Consider the following 22949-nt stretch of genomic DNA (forward strand, 5'->3'; position numbering starts at 1 on the left):
ACAAAAAACTAGGGAAAGTTCAACAGGAACAGAATCACAGAAATGGAGATCACATGGAGGGTTATCAGTGGGCAGGGGGAGGGGGAGGGGAGGAATGGGGGTAAAAGGGACAGAGAATAAAAAGTATAATTGGTAGGCACAAAATAAACAGGGGGAGGTTAAGAATAGTATAGGAATTGGAGAAGCCAGAGAACTTATATGTATGACCCATGGACATGAACTAATAGGGGTGGAGTGCTGGAGGGTGAGGAGGTACAGGGCAGAGGAGGATAAAGGGGAGAAAACAATTGGAATAGCTGTAATAGCATAATCAATAAAATATGCTTAAAATAAATGAAAGAATAATAAATCCATTACATGTTAACATAGGTAGTATATTTTTATGAAGAATAACCATGTTTTCAAAAACAAGTGAGAAGAATGGCATTATTCTATATTTTTGTAAATTTCTTTAAATTCTGGCTTGACTGCTAGACTCTCATGTCTGCTTCTGCATTTGATTTGTTGCAGCTAGGAGTACTAAATTGAGTGGGAGCACTGAGTCTGACTGTGTCTGACTGTGTCTGTCCAGAGACTGGACAGAGACTGGACAAGTGAGTGGAGGTGGGAAATACCGGAGAATGTAGGAAGATCATGGTTTTGATTTCAGCCCTATGGATTTTGAGAAGTCTGTGAGACTTCTCACTGCAGCTATTGGCTAAGTAACTGTAGAGCTCAAGAAAGAGATTTGGGCTGAAAAAGTCTGCAAGAGCATCATCAGAGTCTTCTTGGTATTTACAACCATACAAATGTCAGAGATCCTCCAAAGTGGAGTGTAGAATAAAGATAGAGGAGGCAATAGAGAAGAAAATATAGAAGGGAAGAGTGGCTTTTGGGGTGACTACAAAATTCTGTCAGCAGCCTACTTTCAGATTGATGAGAATCCACAGTTTTCATCCTGACCTTTTTATTCAGAGGTCCTATAACCTCAAGAAGAGACCAGTTAGAAGAGATTTGGGGAAAACTAGTTTGAACGAAAGAAAAAAGTTAGATGTTAGTTTCAAAGATACCAACTCAGGCATGTCAACCAGGGATCTGACACTTGAAACTAGTGCCTCATTAAGATCCCTGTGTTAAATGAGAAGTTCAGTAAAGATTGTCAAAACTCAGTTTTCCTAGCCCTGGCTGGCGTAGCTCAGTGGATTGAGCACGTGCTGGGAACCAAAGTGTCCCAGGTTCAATTCCCAGCCAGGGTACATTCCTGGGTTGCAGGCCATAACCCCCAGCAACCGCACACTGATGTTTGTTTCTCTCTCTATCTATCTATCTCTCCCTCCCTTTCCTCCCTAGAAATAAATAAATAAATAGAATCTTAAAAAAACAACTCAGTTTTCCTAAGTACTAATAAGTTTGGGCCAATCTTTAATTACTATTCAGCACAGTGTGTTAGGTATTTTGAAAAGGAAGAGAATGCTCCAAGTTGTCAGGATCAGAAAGTGATTTGTAAAGACGAAGGTAGGCTTCATCAAAGATGAAGGTAGGAATTAGGACAGGTTTAGCCAGCAGCAGAGGAAGGGAAGGCAATTTCATTTTTCAGGAGAAAGAGGTCAGCAAAAAGGCAAAGAAAGGAATCTGTATCTGTTCAAGGGACTGAGGGAAGACAATATGGAAGAAAACAGAGTTTGTAGAAGAGGGTTTGGGCTGCAGAATATAAATGTCAGGTTGAAAGACTGTCATGATGGGAAGGAATTTGACTTCTCTCTATATAGGAGTCTTTATATATGGCAGTAAAATTGTGGGACAAAGTTACACTCATCAGGTTTTAGCTCTACCATCGATGACCAGAGGTGGAATGTCCTGCCTTGGGAGGTACTGAGTTCCTTGTTACTGCCTTATTCAAGGTGGAAAGATGATGCTGGAGAGAGCAATGGGACCAGATTCATTTTTTCCAAAGTGCTCTTCAAAGCCCATTTATGGGTCATGAAATCAATTTAGTGTATTGTATTAATTTTCCTTGGGATGCTGTATAACAAAGCACCACAGATTGGGTGGCATAAGCAACAGAAATGTACTGTCTCAGTTCTGGAGGCCAGGAGTCTGTAATCAAGGTGTTGGCAGGGTTGGTTTTTTCTAAGGACTGTGGGGGAAGAAACTGTTCCAGGCCTCTGCCTTTGGTTTGTAGGTGGCCGTCTTCACATTGTCTACCCTCTGTGCATGTCCTGCATCTACATTTTTGCTTTCTTTTTCTTAAATGTTCAATGATTTCTGAACTTTTTCCTACTCCCAAGGGGCTGCCTTTACTGCCTCAGAACTTTAGTGTTATTGACCTCAGATATCACTTTGTTGTCCAGAATCCTGCAGATGGTGGTCTTTTCATGGATTGTATGGAGTGGCTGTTCTCCAAAGCTAAGGTTCTAAATCCTCCAGTAGGTGGTGATCTCAGCCTCCACCTTGACCTTGATGATCTCATACTCCTGGGCCTGGTGTCCTGCCTCTGCGCCTGGTCTGGGCCAGCTCTGACTCCAGGTGCAGCAGGATCTTGTTGAGTTGGTCCATCTGCATGGTATAGAGTGTCTCCACCTCCCTCAGGCTGTTCCCTAAACTGGGCTTCAGATTTCTAATTTAGTCCAGGTAGATCTCCAAGGACAGGACTGTAGACTCAGCATCTCAGTAGCTCCTATCTCAGCAGTCTGTGAGGTGACCACAGTGGTGCACTCTCCTCAATCTGCTGGGACCAGTCTAGCTCCTATCAGTTTTTCTGAGCTAGCTCGTCATACTCATCCTGGATGTCCGTTATGATCTTGCTGAGGTCCTGAGATCTGGGAGCATTCAAATCCATGGTCAACCCAGATTGGGCAATGTGGTTGTGTAGACCATTTACTTCCCCTTCGTGATTCTTCATCATGAAGAGCAGCTCCTCCTGGAGAACCTCAATCTCTGTCTCCAGCTGCAGCTGAGTGATATCGGTGTCATCAATGACCTTTCGGAACCCATTGATGTCACTCTCCAAAGACTGGTACATGGCCAGTTCCATCTCATATTTGACTCTGAAGTCATCAGTAGCAAGAAAGGCATTGTCAACCTGCAGAATGATGTGAACATTGCCCACAGAACTTGCAAAGACCTGAGCCCTCAGGTTCTCAATGGTTTTGAAATAATGCCCCCAGTCTCTGACCTGGGATCCCTTCTTCTCCAGGTGCTCACAAATATTGTTCTCCAGTCTCCAATTATCAGCCTCCAGGCTTCTCACCCTCCGCAGGTAAGAGGCTAGGTGGTCATGCAGGCATTGTATAGTTTCCTTCTTGCTCTGGATGTCCCTTATGCCCTCTAGACCCTGGGTCAACCCCACAGCCAGGCCCCAGACCCCCAGACACACCACATACTGGTGAAATGAGACATAGAATTCCTGGAGCCTGAACCCCCAGGACCAGCATAGACTCTGGCCACACTGTTGGCCAGCCAGGGGCAATAGTTTGTGAAGAAGCTGGAGCAGGTGCTGAAGCTTATGTTGTTCAAGGAGGAAGGCAAGACACTGAAACTCATGTTCAAGCAGCCCACATTTTCTCTTTTTATATGGACATCAGTAATATTGGATTAAGGCTCATTCTAATGGCCTCACTTTAACTGGACTTCTGTAAAGACACCATATCCAGATAAGGTCACTTCTGAGGTACTTGGGATTAGGACTTCAATATATGAATTTTGGGGAAGACACAGTTCAACCATAACATGTGTCTTCATCATAATTTTAAAAATAAAATAGGATAGGATAAAATAGAAAACACAGGACATCATTTCTATGGGTATATATATGTATGTCCTGGGTTGCAATGTAAAATGTTAACAGTTAAAATTTCTAAAGCTGAGAATTTGGACTTTGGACTGAGGAAAAGTTCAAAGGAGAGCAGCTTGTTTCCCCTTCTACTCAAAAATGGGAAAAATGATTCCAGCTGGTATGGCTCAGTTGGTTGGGTATCATCCCACAAACCAAAAGGCCACTGGTTCAGTTCCTGGTCAGGGCACATGCCTGGGTTGCAAATCCCTGGACTGGGTGCGCATGGAAGACAGCCAACCAATGTATCTCTCTCATACTGATGTTTCTTTCCCTCTCTTTCTCCCTCCCTTCTCTTTTCTCTAAAAATCAAAAATAAAAAAGTGGGAAAAATGAATCTGAGTGACCTTGTCATGTTCCCTGCTACTCAAGGGTCCTTGTGTGTATATCGCAGGCACCAGAGTTATCTTGGTAGTTCATGCCTGCAGGTCTGTCTTGGCTGTGTCTGTGCCTTTCTGATCCATGCTAGTCTATATAGTGGTCCCCATTTATCACCAATTTTGGTTTTCAGTTACCTACAGTGAACTGTGGTCCAAAAATATTAAATGGAAAATTCAGAAATAAACTGTTTTATATTGTGTGGTCTTCTGAGTAGTGTGATGAAATCTCACTACACACTCCATCCCCGCAGGATGTGAATCATCTGTTTGTCCTATGTATTCACTCTGTGTAGGCTCCCTGTCCAGTCACTTGGTAGCTACTTTCATTTTCAGATCAACTACACGGTTATCCCAGGGCTTATGTTCAAGTAACCCTTATTTTACTTAATAATGGCTGCAAAGTGTAAGAGTAGTCGTGTTGACAATTCAGATATGCCAAAGAGAATCTGTAAATTTCTCCCTTTAATTGAAAATGTGGGTACAGTACAACAAGGTATTTGTAGAAAGAAAACCCACATTCACATAGCTTTTATTACAGTAATTGCTCCACTTTATTATTATGATTATTATTGCTGTTAATTTCTTACTGTGCCTAATTCATAAATTAAACTTTATCATAGAAATGTATGTGGAAAAAAATGGTGTGCATGGGGTTTGGTACTATCCATGGTTTCAGGCATCCACTGGGAGTCTTGAAACAAATCCCCAGTGGATAAGGGTGGACCACTATATGTATATATTGTCTGCTTTTCTCCTCCTGTGTGTTGTGCACACTTGCCTTTATTAAATTTTATTCTATTGGTACAGGAGTCTCTTTGTGCTTTCCCCCCTACAATGCTTTTACCCTTACTTAAAATTCCATTTGTAAAACTAATTTATTCAAAGCCTAACATTAAACTGAGTTACATGATATGAACTATATCTTATCTTTGTTAAGGGAAAATATTAGTTATATGCTGTGTGGAAGCATACCATATTTCAAGTAATTGTGGCATTTAGTCTGGGCTAAAACTATAAATCACATCACCCTCTCCTTGGAGACTCTAGCAAGGGCTCCAGGTAAAATTTCCAGTGATAGTTCTCTACTTATTGATGGGGGAAGTAGGACTGGCCTCGACTCTGTGTATTTTATGCCTGAATAATACTTCACTTTACTCAGAATTTAATCACATTTGTGACTTGGCATCTGTAGTCATCTGGGTGACTCTATTTTTTATGCATTTGAATCAATTGACAGGAAAATATGTCTTTTCATATAATTGCTATTTCTCCTAAACTGTAGAAAGGAGTACCCATTGGTGGGTGCTGCTTTCTTAGTCAGGTCTTGGAAGAAAAGTTCAAGAAGAAATTATGTAAATGGACATCTCAGAGGAGGCCGCTTCAGTCACACAGAATGGGTAAATCTGTTTCTTTTTAGTTTAAAAAAATTCTGTGCATCCTGATCCGTGTAGCAAACATAGCACCCAGGGGCGTTCTTTTGCAGGTAAACTATTCAGGGCCTGAAAGAGGTAAATTATGTGACACATCAATGAAGTATAGAGATTAAAGCAATGCAAGTCTGTTATAGAGCTGCTATTTTATGTTTCATCTTCCTTCCTGTCAATTGATTCTTGATTATGAGTCAGAGAGGATATTAGGAATTTCTAACTCAGTTCACCATTGTAAAAAAGCTCTTTAAGAGAAACCAATAGGTTCCCCCCACCCCCGCCACAAGTAATGTTTAAATGTAACTCTTTATCAGCCATTCTGAATTTGGAGCACACCTTTACTTTTAAACTAGGCTGATATAATGAAAGTGAGAAATAAGAACTGTACTTTAACTGGTGGAAAAGGTGGTCATAGCCATAAAGCTGCTAACAAAACATATCTTATAAGAAGTGCAGATAAAAGTAATCACATTTATTGGGCTATCTTTAGTCTCCATAAAGCTTGAGGTATGGCCAAGCTGACACAGAAAATGCTGGTTTTGGTTTTTGTTTTTTAATTTTAGCAAGCCCATGTCTCCACCCTAAGAAGATAGGAATCAAATAGTGAACCAAAAAGGAAAAGAAGTCAAAAGCCGGCCTCTTTGCTTTTGGAGTATCACCATTTATGAATCACTCAACAGTCAGCTCCCAGTGAAGGAAGAGTGATGCTGTGGAAACCGCTGGAGTCATAGCCATCCAATCCTGAGAAGTTCATGTAGTCAATTGGGTAGCTCCACTTTGCTACTAAGTAATCCTCTTCTTGATACAATCACAAATGTATCGTGACAACTTTCTGGACTTTTCTTCCTTTTCACATTACCAACTCTTCCCTGATTCTTTCTATCAAATAAATATTCCCAGGTTACCTGATAGAAACTTCCTTACCTCCTCTACTCTCCTACCCTAAATACCTGTGTTTCTTTATACCTAATCTTGCCTACATGGTCCATAGAGAAAGGCTTACCTTTCCACCTATTCTCATTCTCTTAGATATTTCTTATTCATTCATCCTCTTCTTCTTTAGAATCTCCAGTCTCTTCCATTGCATTTTCTTCCTGCTGGCTTAGTACAAACAGGCATAAGGATATCTGGTCTAGGGGAAAAGACAAGAACACATACTCAGAAGTGAAAAGGCCAAGTTTAGATTAGATGCTGGCTTACCCACAGCTTTCTCTCTGACCAGAGGTTCACTTCTTGATGAACTTTCAGCCATAGTTCTTATCTACCCAGTCACTGGCATGGTATTTATCAGTTAGTCTCTCTGCCTTGCACTGCGCACTATCTTTTTACATGGAAGAACCAAGTTATCAGTAGGATCCCTTAAGAAGGAACTTAGTAGTTTTTGGTTGTACCTCTCAGCATCTAACTGATTTCAGAGCGAGGCTATATTCTATGTTTTTAAAGTCAAGAGGGACTTGATGACATAGAAAAAAAAGTTGTTTTATTGAAAATATTAGGATACCTTAAGCAGAAGTAGATTTGTGATGGAGTGTCTAAAACAGTAACACCAGGGACTCTCATAAGAACCTCTTCCTGAAGAGTTCCAGGGTCCCTTCTTGGACCAAGGCAGTCCTTTGTGCCCGTTTTTCTGTGGGTCCTTGGAATTAAGTTTATTTGCCTCTCTTATTAACCACCACCCATCCAATTGCTTAGAATCAGAGCCTATGAAGAACTGAGAAGGTCTTAAGCTGCTTCCATTTTTTGGAGTTCCTGGTATAGTAAAAGATAAATTAATTCCAAAGTATGATTATGAAAATTCTGATCTGTATGTTTTAAATAATTTATCACTTTTAACATATGCATTGTTGTTATTCACAAGGTAATTATAGTATTTATTACAATATTAATGTAGATTCTATATAGGCTATGTGGTTGTATAATGAGATATGGGATTAATATTGAAAGTTAGTTGTCTTTGTCTTCCTATTGACCAGTGTATGTGATTGTTTGTGATTGTGTGCCCATCCTTTCTTGGAAGTAACTTTCAAAACCTAAATATGAGGCCCTTTGTGTCTGGAGACTTTCAGCCAAATAGCCTCCCAGTACTGTACACCTTTCCCTCAAGTGCACACAGACACACAGACATAATGACACACATGCCAGGTGACATGCTCTGTTGGAGATATCCCCCCAAGACCTGATCAAGAGTGGTAGGAAATAAGCCCTGGCTGGCATAGCTCAGTGGATTGAGCGCGGGCTGGGAACCAAAGTGTCCCAGGTTCGATTCCCAGCCAGGGTACATTCCTGGGTTGCAGGCCATAACCCCCAGCAACTGCACATTGATGTTTCTCTCTCTCTCTCTCTATCTCCCTCCCCTCCCTCTCTAAAAAATAAATAAATAAAATATTTTAAAAAAAGAGGACTTCCAGCAAGATGGAGGAATAGGTGGACGCACCGTACTTCCTCGTACAACCAAGATTAGAAAAACAATAATTTACAACAATAATTTACTATCAGAATAACACCCAAATCTGGCAGAGGATTTATCTGAATGGAAGTTGGGCAGCCAAGAAGTTGAAGTAGACACATTCATCCGGACTGGTAGGAGAAGACGAGCTGGGCGGGCGTGGGGCTGGCTCGGGTCGGCGGCGCAAGGAGGTCGGGGAAAGTTTGGTGCGAAATCGGCACTACAGCCATCCGGGGGTGCAAGAACGCAGAGGTGATCCCTGAGTACGCAAGCTGCGGCTGGCAGACCCAGAGGGATAGCGATTGTGGACCAGGGCAGAACTTGCGGCCCAGGATCCCAAGAAGGGTCTGGGCCCAGGAGAATGGAACTGCCGCCATTGTTTTCTCCCGTCCCGCTCCCGCTCCCGCCCCACCCCCACATATAACGTCACATTCTAGCGACTGGGGTGCCCAGCCCCGGTGAGCACCTAAGGCTCTGCCCCCCACCGTAACTAGAACAACCAGACCCGAAAAAAAAAAAAAAAAAGGACAGACAGGGGAAAACCATGTTTTCAACAGAGCAGATCAGTCCCCCAGGACTCATCCTTTTGAGTGACTAAGAAATAGCCAATCTATCAGATGTGCAGTTCAAAACACTGGTGATCAGAAAGCTCACGGAATTGGTTGATTTTGGATGCAATTTAGATGAAAGAATGCAGGTTACCATAAAAGAGATGCAGGAAGATACGTGGAGGAGAGCCAATAGTGAAAGGAAGGAATCTGAGTCTCAAAACAATACAGTGGACAAGAAGGAAGATAGAATCAACCAAGCAGGAAAGCATGATGAAATAAGAATTCAAAAAGTTGAGGAAAAGATTAAGAGCATCCAGGACACCTTTAAACTTTCCAACATCCGAATTATAGGGGTACCAGAATCGGAAGGGGAAAAGCAACAGATTGAGCACATATTTGAACAAATAATAAAGGAGAACTTCCCCAGTCTGGCAAAGGGAACAGTCTTCCAAGAAATCCAAGAAGCTCAGGGAGCCCCAAAGAAATTGGACTCAAGAAGAAACACACCAAGGCACATCATAATTACATTAGCCAAGGTAAAAACCAAGGAGAGAATCCTAGAAGCAGCAAGAGATAAGGGGACAGTCACCTACAAAGGAGTTCCCATCAGACTGTCAGCTGATTTCTCCACAGAGACCTTACAGGCAAGAAGGGGCTGGAAAGAAATATTCCAAGTCATGAAAGACAAGGACCTACATCCCAGATTGCTCTATCCAGCAAAGCTCTCATTTAGAATGGAAGGGCAGAGAAAGTGCTTCTCAGATAAGGTCAAGTTAAAGGAGTTCATCATCACCAAGCCCTTATTTTATGAAATGCTAAAGGGACTTATCTAAGAAAAGAAGATAAAGAAAAGACATGTATAGTAAAAGGGCAGCAAACTCACAAATATTAACAACCACACCTAAAGCAAAACCAAAAGAAACTAAGTAAACAATTAGAACAGGAACAGAACCACAGAAATGGAGGGCACATGGAGGGTTAGCAGCAGGGGGGTGGGAGGAGGAGAGAGGGGGAAAAGGTATAGAGAATAAGTAGCATAGAATGTAGGTTGAAAATAGATAGGGGGAGGGCAAGAATAGTACGGGAAATGTAGAAACTAAAGAACTCATGAGTATGACACATGGACATGAACTAAAGGGGGGAAATGTGGGTGGGAGGGGGGTGCAGGGTGGAGGGGAGAGAAGGGGGGAAATGGGACCACTGTAATAGCATAATCAATAAAATATATTTAAAAAAAAAGAGTGGTAGGAAATTTCCCACATATCACCTTTTCTTGCTTTCCCTGAATATAAGCACATAGGACCACTAGGTTTTGAGGGGGGGAAACAAAAACCACTATGCTTAAATGATTAACTTTGGGAAGTTTTACAAAGGTTTTGTATTTTAAAATATATTTTATTGATCATGTTATTACAGTTGTCTCAATTTTTCCTCTTTTGACCCCCCCCCCCACAGCCCATACCCCCATTCCCTCCAGCAATCCCCTCTGCCATCATTCACATCCATGGGTCATGTGTATAAGTCCTTTGGCTTCTCCATTTCCTATATTGTTCTTGACATTCCCCTGTCTATTTTGTACCTACCAGTTTGTACTTCTTAAGCCCTGCACCTTTTCCCTATTCTCCCCCTCCTCCCTCCCAGCTGATAACCCTCCAAATGATCTCCATATCTATGATCCTGTTCCTATTCTGCTTATTTGCTTAGTGTGTTTTTTAGATTCAGTTGTTGATAGTTGTGAATTTGTTGCCATTTTAATGTTCAGTTTTGATCTTCTTTTTCTTATATAATTCCCTTTAACATTTCATATAATAATGACTTGGTGATGATGAACTTTAGTTTTACCTTGTTTGGGAAGTACTTTTTCTGCTCTTCAATTCTAATTGATAGCTTTTCTGGATAAAGTAATCTAGGTTGTAAGTCCTTGCTTTTCATCACTTCAAGTACTTCTTGCCCGTCCTTTTTAGCCTGCAAAAATTCTTTTGAGAAATCAGTTGACAGTTTTATGGGAAATCTCCTGTGACTATCTGCTTTTCTCTTGCTGCTTTTAAGATTCTCTCATTGACTTCCAGCCAAGATGGAGGCGTAGGTGGACAAACTGTGCCTCCTCACACAACCAAGATAGGGACAACAACAATTTAGAAACAGAATAACAACCAGAAGTGACAGAAAATTGAACTGTATGGAAGTCGGACAACCAAGGAGTTAAAGAAGACACACTCATCCAGATAGGTAGGAGGGGCAGAGAAGCGTGGCCTGTCAAAGAAGACTCGTGGCACCGTGGTGGATGGAAGACTGGGGTGGGCAAGGCGGTAACTGGAGGACCCAGCAAGGTGGCAGATTGTGGCACAGGGTATGCAAGGCTGCAGTTGACTGGCAAGGAGGTGGCTGGTGGAGACATTTTCCTGCAGATAAACCAGGAGAAAAAACTGGGGAGTGGGACAGACTGCACAACCCAGGGCCCCAGCACAGGGGAAAAAAAGCCTGAAACCTTTGATTGAAAACACCTGTGGAGTTTGAGGTCGCAGGGGGAGAAACTCTCAGCCTTACAGGAGAGTTTGTGGGAGAGACCCACAGGGTCCTAGAATGTACACAAGCCCATCTACCAGGGAATCAGCACCAGAAGGGCCCATTTTGTTGGTGGGAAATGGGGGAAGTGACTGAAATCCAGCAGAGAGCAGAACAAGCACAATTGTTCCCTCTCGGACTCTGTCCCCACATACAGCATCACAACTCAGCCATGTGGGCTGCCCCGCCCTGGTGAACACCTATGGATATACCCCTCACTACATAACAGGCACATCAAGACAAAAAAAATGGCCCAAACGAAAGAACAGATCAAAGTTCCAGAAAATATACAACCAAGTGACAAACAGATAGCCAACCTATCAGATGCACAGTTCAAAACACTGATAATCAGGATGCTCACAGAATTGGTTGAATTTCGTCACAAATTAGATTTAAAAAATGAAGGCTACACTAAGTGAAATAAAGGAAAATATACAAGGAACCAATAGTGATGGGAAGGAAATTGGGACTCAAATCAACAGTTTAGAGCAGAAGGAAGAAAGAAACATCCAACCAGAAAAAAATGAAGAAACAAGAATTCAGAAAAATGAGGAGAGGCTTAGGAACCTCCCGGATATCTTTAAACATCCCAACATCCAGATTATAGGGGTGCCAGAAGGAGAAGAGGAAGAGCAACAAGTGGAAAAGTTATTTGAACAAATAATGAAAGAAAACTTCCCCAATCTGGTAAAGGAAATAGATTTCCAGGAAGTCCAGGAATCTCAGAGAGTCCCAGAGAAGTTGGATCCAAGGAGGAACACACCAAGGCACATCATAATTACATTACCCATGATAAAAATGAAGGAGAGGATCCTGGAAACAGCAAGAGAAAAGGAGACAGTTACCTACAAAGGAGTTCCCATCAGACTGTCAGCTGATTTCTCAAAAGAGACCTTGCAGGCAAGAAGGGGCTGGAAAGAAGTATTACAAGTCATGAAAGACAAGGACCTACATCCCAGATTGCTCTACCCAGCAAAGCTTTCATTTAGAATGGAAGGGCAGATAAAGTGCTTCCCAGACAAGGTCAAGTTAAAGGAGTTCATCATCACCAAGTCCTTATTTTATGAAATGTTAAAGGGACTTCTCCAAGAAAACGAAAATAAAAACATGTACAGTAAAATGACAGCAAACTCACAATTATTAACAACCACACCTAAAACAAAAACAAAGCAAACTAAGCAAACAACTTGAACAGGAACAGAACCAAAGGAATGAAGATCACATGGAAGGTTATCAGCAGGGGAGTGGGAGGAGGAGAGAGGGGGAAAAGGTACAGACAATAAGTAGCATAGATGGCAGGTAGAAAATAGACAGGGGAAGAGTAAGAATAGTATGGGAAATGTAGATGCCAAAGAACTCATATGTGTGACAGTGGACATGAACTAAAGGGGGGGAATGTGAGTGGGAGTGAAAGGAGGAAAATGGGACAACTGTAATAGCATAATCAATAAAATATATTTTAAAATATTCTCTCTTTATCTTAACCTTTGGCATTTTACTTATGATGTGTTTTGATGTGATGGTCTTTGGATCCATGCTGTTTGGGACTCTGTGCTTCCTGGTCTTGCATATCTATTTCTTTCACCAAATTAGGGAAGTTTTCTTTCATTAATTTTTCAAATAAGCTTTCAATTTCTTGCCCTTCCTCTTCTTCTGACACATCTATGATTTAGATGTTGGTATATTTGGAGATGTCCCAGAGGCGTCTTAGACTATCCTTATTTTTTAAAATTCTTTTTCTCTTCTTGTTGTTCTGATTGAATGCTTTTTTCTTCGTTATGCTCTCAATTGTTGATTTAATTCTCAGCTTCATCTTATCCACTGTTGTCTACTTGTTGATTTTTCTTTATTCCACTTAATGTAACTTCATTTCTGCCTGGGTCTTTTTTCTATTGTTGCAATACCCAGTGAGTTCTTTGAGCATCCTAATAATCATTGTTTTCAACTCTACGTCTTATAGGTTGCTCATTTCCATTTTGTTTAGTTCTTTTTCTGTAATTTTGTTCTGTTCTTTCATTTGGGCCGTATTTCTTTGCCTCCTAAATTTGGCAGCCTCCCTCTGTTTGTTTCTGTGTGTTAGGTAGGGCTGCTTTGATTTCCTGTCATAGTAGTGTGGCCTATTATAGAAACACACAACTGTAAACTGTGTGGGGCAGAGCCTTAGGTGATTGCCAGGGTGGAGCAGCCTGTTTTACCACTTTGTGGCTATGTGTTGGGGAGGGCTTTGAGAGGAGAAAATGCTGCTGCTTAGCCTCTGGAGATTTGCTCGGGTGGGCAGAAGCTGTCTCTTGGCACTCTCCCTGTTTCCAGTCACTTCGCTTTCTTCCTATTTGCCACTTGTGCCCTTCCAGCTGTTGTCCTGGTGCTGAATCCCAGAGGGAGTGGATCTATATAAGTCCTGAGAACTTTGCAGGTCCTTTAAGAAGAGTCTCCTGAGAATCCTGCAGTTTCTTCTGCTGCCCCAACACCCATTGGTTTTTATAGCCAGAAGTTATGGGGACTTATCTTCCCAGTGCTGGAACCCTGGGCTGGGTGGTCTGGTCTGAGGCTGAGATCCCTTACTCCTGAGGTATCCCTCCCAAGTTTTATCCACCACATGAATGTGGGACCAACCGTTCTACCACCTTTCCACTTCCCGGTGCCTCTCCTCTCATCTCTGTCTCTCCTACCTATCTGGATGAATGTGGCTTCTTTAAATCCTTGGTTGTTGAACTACTATACAGCTTGATTTTCTGATGAATCTGGGTGATATTTGTTTTGTAGTCTAGTTGTAATATTGGCTGTAGTTGTGTGAGGAGGCAAAGTACATTTACTTACACCTCCATCTGTCCAGGTTTTGTATTCTTAATTCCTATGTATACCTTTTACTACGTGGGCTGATGTGGCACCTGGAGGCTCTGTTATTATATTCTTTACTCTATTATTCTGGAATCTTAGCTTATGAAATCCACTCCTTTATTCTTTCTCCATCTTTTGCTATATACTCTTGCTCTATCATGGTCCTCTTTCCTGGCCCTTCGATGTTAAATGTAGGCACAGAGTCCTATACCCTGCTCGCATCATCAAAGTTTGCTCTTAGGTAAGGATCTGATAAACTCATTGCATCAGGACTTCTATGATTGCTGAGGCATACCTCTCAGACTTTCCAAGGATTTATAATTTTAACCAAAGGCAAGATGTACTTTTAAAGGGAAATAATTGATAAAGCAGTGCAGTGCTATATAGAATATAAACTACTCCTTTTGACTGTATAGGGATTTAAGTTTCTGACCTGATATAGTCTGCTATGGGGGCATTTTAAATTTTGATCTACAGATCTAGACAGAACTGGTTAGTTGGCAACTAGAGTTTAATTTCTTGTTCCCTGCCCTTAATGTATAGAAATAATGAAATGGAGGAAATTTGTTTTGTTGCTTGCAGAGCAGCCTATGGGGTGTATTTCTCTATAAAAGAACAAACATGGTATTCAGGCATTCTGGCAAAATACCTAATCCTTCAGGGAAAAAGGATACAGTGCCTAATATCCCTGCTCAGAATTTAAATGACAAACTTTATTATAGTTTAGTGTATCATTGGCTTGCATTTTTGTAATTTTACAAGAAAATTTCCGTTTCCACATATCCATTAAGTATCTGATTCATTTTCTTGGCTCAAGATAATGCCTTATAGCTATATCACCAGCAAACCAGTGTCTGCATTGGACATATATAAGACTAAGTGTGATTAAGCTATTAAGAATTTTTAATTACCTTTTACTGTTCTTTAGATATAGTGTTTTGAGGAAGCAGAGCAGGATTGGAGTATCTTGATATTAAAGAGCTTTATAGTGCAAGCATATGGACTTGGATTATTCATCATAATTGGCAGATTCTGCTGTACGGAGTCTTGCAACATCTCAATTTTCTTGCTCTAGTGAATGTCGTAATGAACACATTTACAGTGTGAGTTATGGAGAAGGGTGAAAAAATTCTAAATCTTTATAGCATTTTTATGTTCTGTTTTCTTTTTTGGTAATTGAATCTTGATTAAGAGGTAGAATTAACACCCAGTAGGACATCAAATTTTTTTTGGCTTGAATCCTCTACATATCTATTCTTCCTCTCTTGGACAGACGAGAAATAATTTATGGGCTCTATGATTCTGAAACAATAAAAAGTATCTGAAATGCATATTTTTTTTTTGTTTTCTACAATCCAATTACATTGTGCTTACATAAGAAACATAAGGTAAACTTGGAGGGAAAAATAAGTAAATCAGTGTCATCTTTTTCATATTGCCCTATTATGCTTTAATTTAATCATCCCTTTATTACTATGTCTTTGCCTCTGGTATCTTATTCCTATAATGCCTGGCAGTTTGTCATTTCCTTGCCAGCAAATTTCTTTAGGTGAAGATCACAGTGCCTCTTCCTACTCAATAGAGCATTTTGCTCTCAATGCTTTTTCATACTCTCTTTTGTAAAAGTAGTTTTACTGAGATATGTTTCATATACCATAAAATTCCCCCTTTTAAAATGTAAAGTTTAGCCCTGGCTGGCATGGCTCAATGGTTTGGGCACCAGCCAGCAAACCAAAAGGTTGTCTGGGAAGGGCACATGCCTAGGTTGTGGGCCAGGTCCCCAGTTGGGGGCATGCGAGAGGCAACTGATCAGTGTTTATCTTTCTCTCTTTCCCCCTCCCTTCCCCTCTCTCTAAAAATAAATAACTAAAATCTTTTAAAAAATAAATGAGCAAAATGTAAAGTTTAATATATTTACAGGGTTGTGCATCCATCATTATAAGATAATTTAAGAACATTTTAAATATCCCCAAAAGAACCTCTGGTACTAATTACATCATTCCCTGTTCCTTCTCCCCTCATCCCCATCCCATGTCCAAGGATTCACTAATCTGTTTTCTGTTCTATGGATTTACCTACTCTGCACATTTCACATAATAAAAACCATACAATATGTGGTCTTTTGTGACTGGCTTCTTTAATTAGCATAATGTTTTCAAGGTTCATCCATAGTGTAGCATGAATCAGTACTTCCTTTTTTATTGCCAAATAATATTCTATTATATGGATATACTACATTTTATTGATCCATTCATCAGTTGATGTACACTTGGGTTGCTTCCATTTTGGGGCTATTTTGAATAATGCTGCTGAGAACACTAGTGTAAAACTTTTAAATAGACATATGCTTTAATCTATTTTTTTAAGAATGAGGAAAATTAGAATACTAGAACTTGGGCTTCTGATTTCTAATAAAGCACTCTTTCTTCAGAAATTTTAGAAATACAAGTTATTTTTAAAACTCCAGTATCACATATTGCTTCTGCTTCTGGACTCAGTTTGCATCCAAAATATAGGAATATACTTTTATTTTTTTCCTCAAAATAGTTTCAATATCTTTGTATCTGCTAGTATATCTCTTTATAATCCAAATTGTGGATAGGCAATGATTCCATACTTCTAGTAAGTCTTTGTGATATGTTGCCTGTAATAAAACCTTTTTAAATAATAAATAATTGTGAAGAAAATCTGTTGAGACTTCTGGAATGAACCACCCCTTGTTATGGGTCTTAAAATGTTGAGGAAATGGATGTTGTGCAAAATGATTTGGTGATAATAAATGAACATAACACAAACTATGTCAAATTAAAATTGAGTGCCTAAATGGGCTGTGATCACAAGTGTGCTGCCTTGCTCCGAGTACAGAAACTGTATACAGCCAGCAGGTATCAACATCCCAGAAAGCCAGTCCTTTGTAAGCCAACCCACAGCAGCTGGTTAATAATGTTTTCATTTGTGCCCTTCTTCAGGGTCTGCTAGGGTTCCTCACTGGTTTCCAAATTCTAGCCCCACAGTCTGGTTCATAACTGCCTTTAGGTTGCCCTTTTGAATGCCACTGGTGAGTGGTCAATTATTAGACCCACAGAATATGAGCTTTGAAAAGCACCACAGAAATGACCTAAATCAACTCTCTCCTTCACCCATGAATATTTTGAAAATGAGAAAAATTATGCCCAGCAGGTTAACCAGTTGACCTGGACCCATACTATTTTAGGACTCCTAAATCCTAATCCAGGCTAATTCCAACCAAAAGAGGCCTAATAGTATCTTTAGAAATTACATTTTTAGCTGAATAATTTAATAAAGGATCAAAAAGCTTAAAGATCCTTTTCATTTTTTTTTTTTACTTAAGAAAATGTGAACTGCATTTTTTCTATAATGGAATATGCAAAGATTCACTTTGTGTTTATTCCTACTGCTTTCATAGTCATTTGATTTTTTTTCAATTATTAGAAGGGTAGTTTAATATAGTGGTCAAAAGTAAGACCTCTGGAGCCAGACTACCCTAGGTTTAAATCCCAGCTTGTCCAGCTAGTAGCTATATGACCTTGAGCAATTTATTTTAATTTCATCATTCTTATAAAGGGGACAATTATACTATCTAATTCAGAATTGTTGAATTAATACTGTATAGTACTCAGAACAGTAGACACTCAGTGTTAGCTATTGTTATTGTGTCATAAAATTCTGAGAACTAGTGATAAAGTATGTGAGGACATAAAGGGGTTAACTGTAAGTGGAAAAATCAAGGCAAGGACCTTGGCACTGGAGCATAGCACCTCCCTGCAACCTCACCTTTCATTGGAGTAAATTGAAGACAGGTATTCCGACACATGTGCGGGGCCCCTTTCCTGTTATAGGAGGCTAAGTCTGGGAGATTTCAATGCCAGGTCTGTACTTGCTTCGATAAGTGAATGAAACAGGGTATAAAAACAGGCTGAAAAATGTGCTTCAAGATACATTATTATATACTCAATATCAGGTCAATGGTTAAAACAAACATAAAGATTGGAGAAGTGACAGCAAACAAATGTCCCAAAATATTGGAAGCTTTGCCACTGACGGTAGGATTTTGGTGACTGTTTTTATAAATCTTTGTACTTTCAAAATGTTCTGTACTGAGTATTGTTTTAATAATCAGCAAACAAAAGTAGAAAGCCAAAATAATTTCAATAAGAACTGAATTTTGCTTTATCACAATTGAATCAAATGATAGAGTATAATAACCAGGGATAGGTGATGAAGAAAGATTTAAAATCTAAACATTCATGTTATAGAGCTTTTGTTGTCTGAATTAAAGCAAGAACTGTCAGGCCCACAATTCACTTTCTGAAACTTGCATTTCATATTAAAATTAAGCAACTGTTAATTAAAGAGCAGGGCAGTTACACAAAGGCCGACCACCTCATTAAGAGAATAAATACAGAATTTATAACTTTTAACTTAGCAGGGTTGTCTTCCCTAGACCCAAGTCAACCGCTGAAAAGCTTTTTCCACAAGAGGGCGGTAACTGCTCGGGCTTTCTTTAAAATGCTCCACAAAGGAATCGGGGCGGAAGGAAAGCGAAGCAGAGAGGCAAATAAAATAACTTTCCTCAGCGAAGAATTAGGAGGCGCACACGTGCGGCGGCCAGAAGAACCGATACTGACACACTCACGCACACTCACGTCAGAAGCAATAGCATTTAGCAGGGCATAAAGAAAACTAGTTCACACATTCGTTAAAAATTACCTCAAGTATGTTCAATGGCCCTTATTTATACGTCCGAGTATGAGTTTTTCATGGCCATTCCTATCAGATACTGTTCATTCGGTGAATGAAACTGGATTGGCATTGTATTCTGTAAAGAAGTTGTAGCAACTCACAGGCACCCCTTCCAGCGCCTGATTCGACGCCAGATCCCGTTTTCCAGAATATACTTTAAAGCAAGTCGGTTTTCTGGAAGCGAATGGATCTCTGCAGAAAATGCGTAGTTGGTGCGTGCGTGCGTGCGTGTGTATGTGTGTGTGTGTGTGTTTTGGGGGGAATCCTTTGCTGAAGTTGTGTGTTTTGCTGAAACTCAGGACCAGTTTTCTCTAGTAGGTTATTGGTGCTTTCTTGCATTCGCTGTCATTCCTGAATCCGGGTTGTGATATGGGAGGCATTTCTGGACTTCAGTATTTTCCATCTTCTTGGACTTCTCAGACTCCTCCCTTCCGAGGGCAGGTGTCCCCAGGAGAAGCTCGGCAGGGACTCTGCGCTGTGCGGCGGGGCGCCCTGCTGCCGCTCGGACGCCGCGGAGGGACGTCCGCTTCAGGTTGGAGATGTTTTCCGAGGCTGAACCGCCGGGGCTGTCGCTTCCCGCCCAGGTTTTGTGTGGGCCTTTCGTGGGAGAGCGCCGGCCACAGGACCCTACAGTCTCTTCGCCAGGAAGAACTTCTCCCGGTTCTGCCTCAGCCCTTCCCACATCGTTTTACTAATTTCCGATCAGAAGAAGCAGCGGTCAAGGGTCCAGTTCCTCCCTCCCGGCGTTCACAGGAGGCAAAGGGCAGACACGCTCCCTTCCCCAGCTCTCCTCCGAGACTGGGCTCTTCCGCGCTTCTGGACATTCCCTCGTCTTCCTTGACTTTCTACTTAGCCGCCCGCTGGACCTCTCTTTTATAACATTAGTGTGAACCTAGCCGGCCTCTGGGTTCCACCAAGTGGGCCCCAGTAATACCTCCAGAAGTGGAGGTATTTAAACAGGTCATCTAGACAATTCAAGCGAACACATTCTGGAGAGGTTTTTGGCCTGAAACATCCGCGTAATTCTCGTTACCCCTTACTCTTTTTCTGCGAGCACCAGCAAGGAACTAGCTTCCTGTGGCTGCATTTAAGTATCCCGATATTTGACGTTAATATATTTGAGGGGAAACAATATCCATCCCAGACCTCTGAATTTTAGTATATTTAGCTGAGATTTCATTTGCTTTTCTTCCATGAGTGACCCCGAATTCAGTGGATGTCCCTCCCATTTAAAATAAATATCCAAAAGGGTTGGCCGGTTCCGAGTCAAGGGTGAGCCCAGGGCAGGTGGTCACACGGCCCGCGAGGGAGAAAGCTGGAACTTGCAAACAGGTGCGTTGTTCGTAGGCTCCAAGAAAGTTGAGGGGCGCTCTGCCTTTCCTACCCCCACCTTTTAGTCTCTTATGCAGTCTCACAATTTGCCAAATCACTTTATTTTTTAGTTAAAATGCAAATCATTCGCTTTCAAACACAGGCCCTTCCCGCCCAAGTATGTGTACTGTGCAGAAGTGGGACCCGGGCGTTGCGACCACGTGCTGTTACACTTTCCACTCCTGGCGGGTGGCTTAGAAATGTCCACCTTTATTAGATTATGGACAGAAAAGCCTGAGAGCTAAAGGTTTCTGAAGGAAGAGTAAGTCCTGACTCTCCAGGGTGTTTGTAAGCGGGGTGTAAGACCTCGGCCCGAACCCCGCTTCCCGCTTCAGCACACAGATCTGCACTTCCAGAACTCGGCTCTCGAGGGTGGTTTAGGCCTCTCAGGGCCAGGGCCACCTCACCCGGGGAGTGACGGGGGCAACCCTGCCCCACCCCTCGGAGGATGCCCGTGCCTCTCCCGGCTGCCAGCTGTGGACAGACAGAATGGATCGAGGATCTGCAGCGCCAGGCCGGAGGCACTGGCCTTCCTTCAGCGCCGCGCACTGTGTCGGGAACACACGCCGACCCACGCGGGATTCCGGCACCTGGGGCTCACTTCCGGAAACTGAGGAACATAGAGCCCAGAATTTTTTTTATTGTCACCATAGAGAACAATGCTGTTATTTTAAATTCGCAATGTGAATAAAAGCAAAGGACGGAGACTTCTTACACGCAGAGTTGCCAAGTATTTAGCAATCAGCCAGTCCCTGTCTCTTGTCCCCGCCCCAACGTATATCAGATACTAAATTTACAACAAGAAAACGCTCGATTCTTCCCTGGGTCATAATACTTACATGAAATAAAGCGGGGGGGGGTCGCTTTTTGAAACTGGAATCTTTGGGGATCACTAGCCTCCTTCGCTTTCCATTCCTACCTAGAACTCGAGAATGCGGTGTCTTGGGCTTGTGAGGAAGCCGCTCGTGGCCCCGGCGCGGGGTCCAGGCGGGAGACTCTGCGCCACCGCAGTGCGGGAGTCTCCCAGGGCGAGGCGAGAAAAGGTTTCGTTTGCAACGAAGTGAGAGGCAGAGGGATCCCAGCACACAGGCCAGGGCCAGTCTGCCACGCACCACCCTCCTACTGCAACCTTCAGCCGAAGTGTCAGGGCGCTGGGTTTTACACCCATAGCCCAGCAAAGCACCCTTGCGGGAAAATGCGGATGGTCCCCACAGGAACTCTCTTCTTGCCCGACTCAGCATAATTCTCGCAGATGGAGGACTTCACCTTCTCCCAGGTCAGATGGAAGGTCTTATTGAAGTGATGGATTTAGCCCAGTCTGGAAGTTAATGAAGAAAGGTGGAGAGGGAAGAGGGAGACCAAATAAGAGTAACATGTTTAAATCTCAGAAGTGAATAATAAAAGTGGCAAAATATAAACAAAGAAAATTAAAAAAAAAAAACACCCCTCCCAGCTTTTTGTGCTTGGACTCATGTGAGTGCTTTGGCACTTAGAGACAAACTCCATCCATGGGTGGTGCCGCTCAAGTTTTATTCTGGAGCAATTTGTTTCTGTTTTGTTTTGTTTTTGTAAATCAAGTTAGGACTTGATAATCTCATCCAAATTGCTGTAGTGACTACCCCCCTACAGTGCGCCACTTTAACATCCTGAAAAGCAAAATACCTGCAAGAGTCTTCCTCCTCACAAAGCTCAACACGGCAGAAATTTCAAGGCCCGCCAGGGATGGGAGACATTGGGAGGGAACGAGGAAACCACCCTCCAGCTCCTACCCCTGGGCGTCCATCCCATCGCCACCGCCCACAAGGGAGGACATCTTCATCTTCCAAAACAACCCTGCAGCTGAGGGCATGGGCTAGTTTCAGAGACACCTACCCAGATACTTCAGTGTCTAAAAAACGGCTCCTCAATTTTGGTGATTCTGCCCTCGTGTAAACTCAAAACAAATAATAATAGTCAAAAGGGAGAAAAGTTTTTTTTTTTAAGCTCACTGCTCTCAAGTCTAAATATCACACGAGAGATAAGTATTTCCATTAAGCTGATTCTGTTCCCAACGAATTATGTAAAACTATGAATGTTAACGATCAAGAGGGAACTCAGAAATGAAAAGGAAAAGAGAAAGCGGAAGGTGGCAAAGATGGAAGAGGACGCTCCTTCGGCCTACAAGGGGATTAAGGACATCTATAGGCTTAAGGAGCAACAAATTAATTTGCACAATTCTGGGAGAGCCCAGATGGCCTTTAATTAATCCCTTCAAAAGAAGGAGCTAGGCCAGGGCTGCGCCGGCTGCCTGCTCCATTAGCTCCGTTTTACAAGGGACCAGACTCTGCTCGTGGTGAGGCGCCGCGAGCGCGTGGGGGAAGGGGATAGGGCGACGGGAACCGAAGAAGGAGGGGGCACGGGAGCACTATGAACTGTTTTTCCATAAAAGGGTTGGGTTTTCATTATTCTTCTCTTTAAAAAGTAATACCCTCTTCATCTCTGCTCCCCCCCACCCCCAGCTTTCCCATTTTATTTAGCACAATTAATCCAGGAGTCCACCGGCACCCCTACGGAACTGCACCACTAGCCAGGCCCCGCCCCCTGGACCCACCCACGGGGCGGAGGGAAGTGGGAGGGGCGGAGACCTGGCGGGCGCGGCTTCACCTCTCGCTGCTTCAGCCAATCAGAAGGCGCGGCGCTCCGGAGCGGACGCGCCCCAGAAGGAACGCGAGGCCGGAGGCTGAGCGCTATTGGAGCTGGTGGTTACGCCCCCCGCCGGCACCCCACTCGTCGGCCCCGCCCCTCTTGGGTGCCTCG

At 42.4% G+C, this 22949-nt stretch overlaps 1 pseudogene; it reads right to left on the minus strand.

The window, feature by feature from the left end:
- Positions 1 to 2276: 2276 nt before the first annotated feature.
- Positions 2277 to 21394, minus strand: LOC114491999 (annotated as a pseudogene).
- Between the last annotated feature and the right edge of the window lie 1555 nt (positions 21395 to 22949).

The sequence above is a fragment of the Phyllostomus discolor genome, chromosome 1 (genome assembly GCF_004126475.2).
Source record: "Phyllostomus discolor isolate MPI-MPIP mPhyDis1 chromosome 1, mPhyDis1.pri.v3, whole genome shotgun sequence".
In the NCBI taxonomy this organism is placed as follows: Eukaryota; Metazoa; Chordata; class Mammalia; order Chiroptera; family Phyllostomidae; genus Phyllostomus; species Phyllostomus discolor.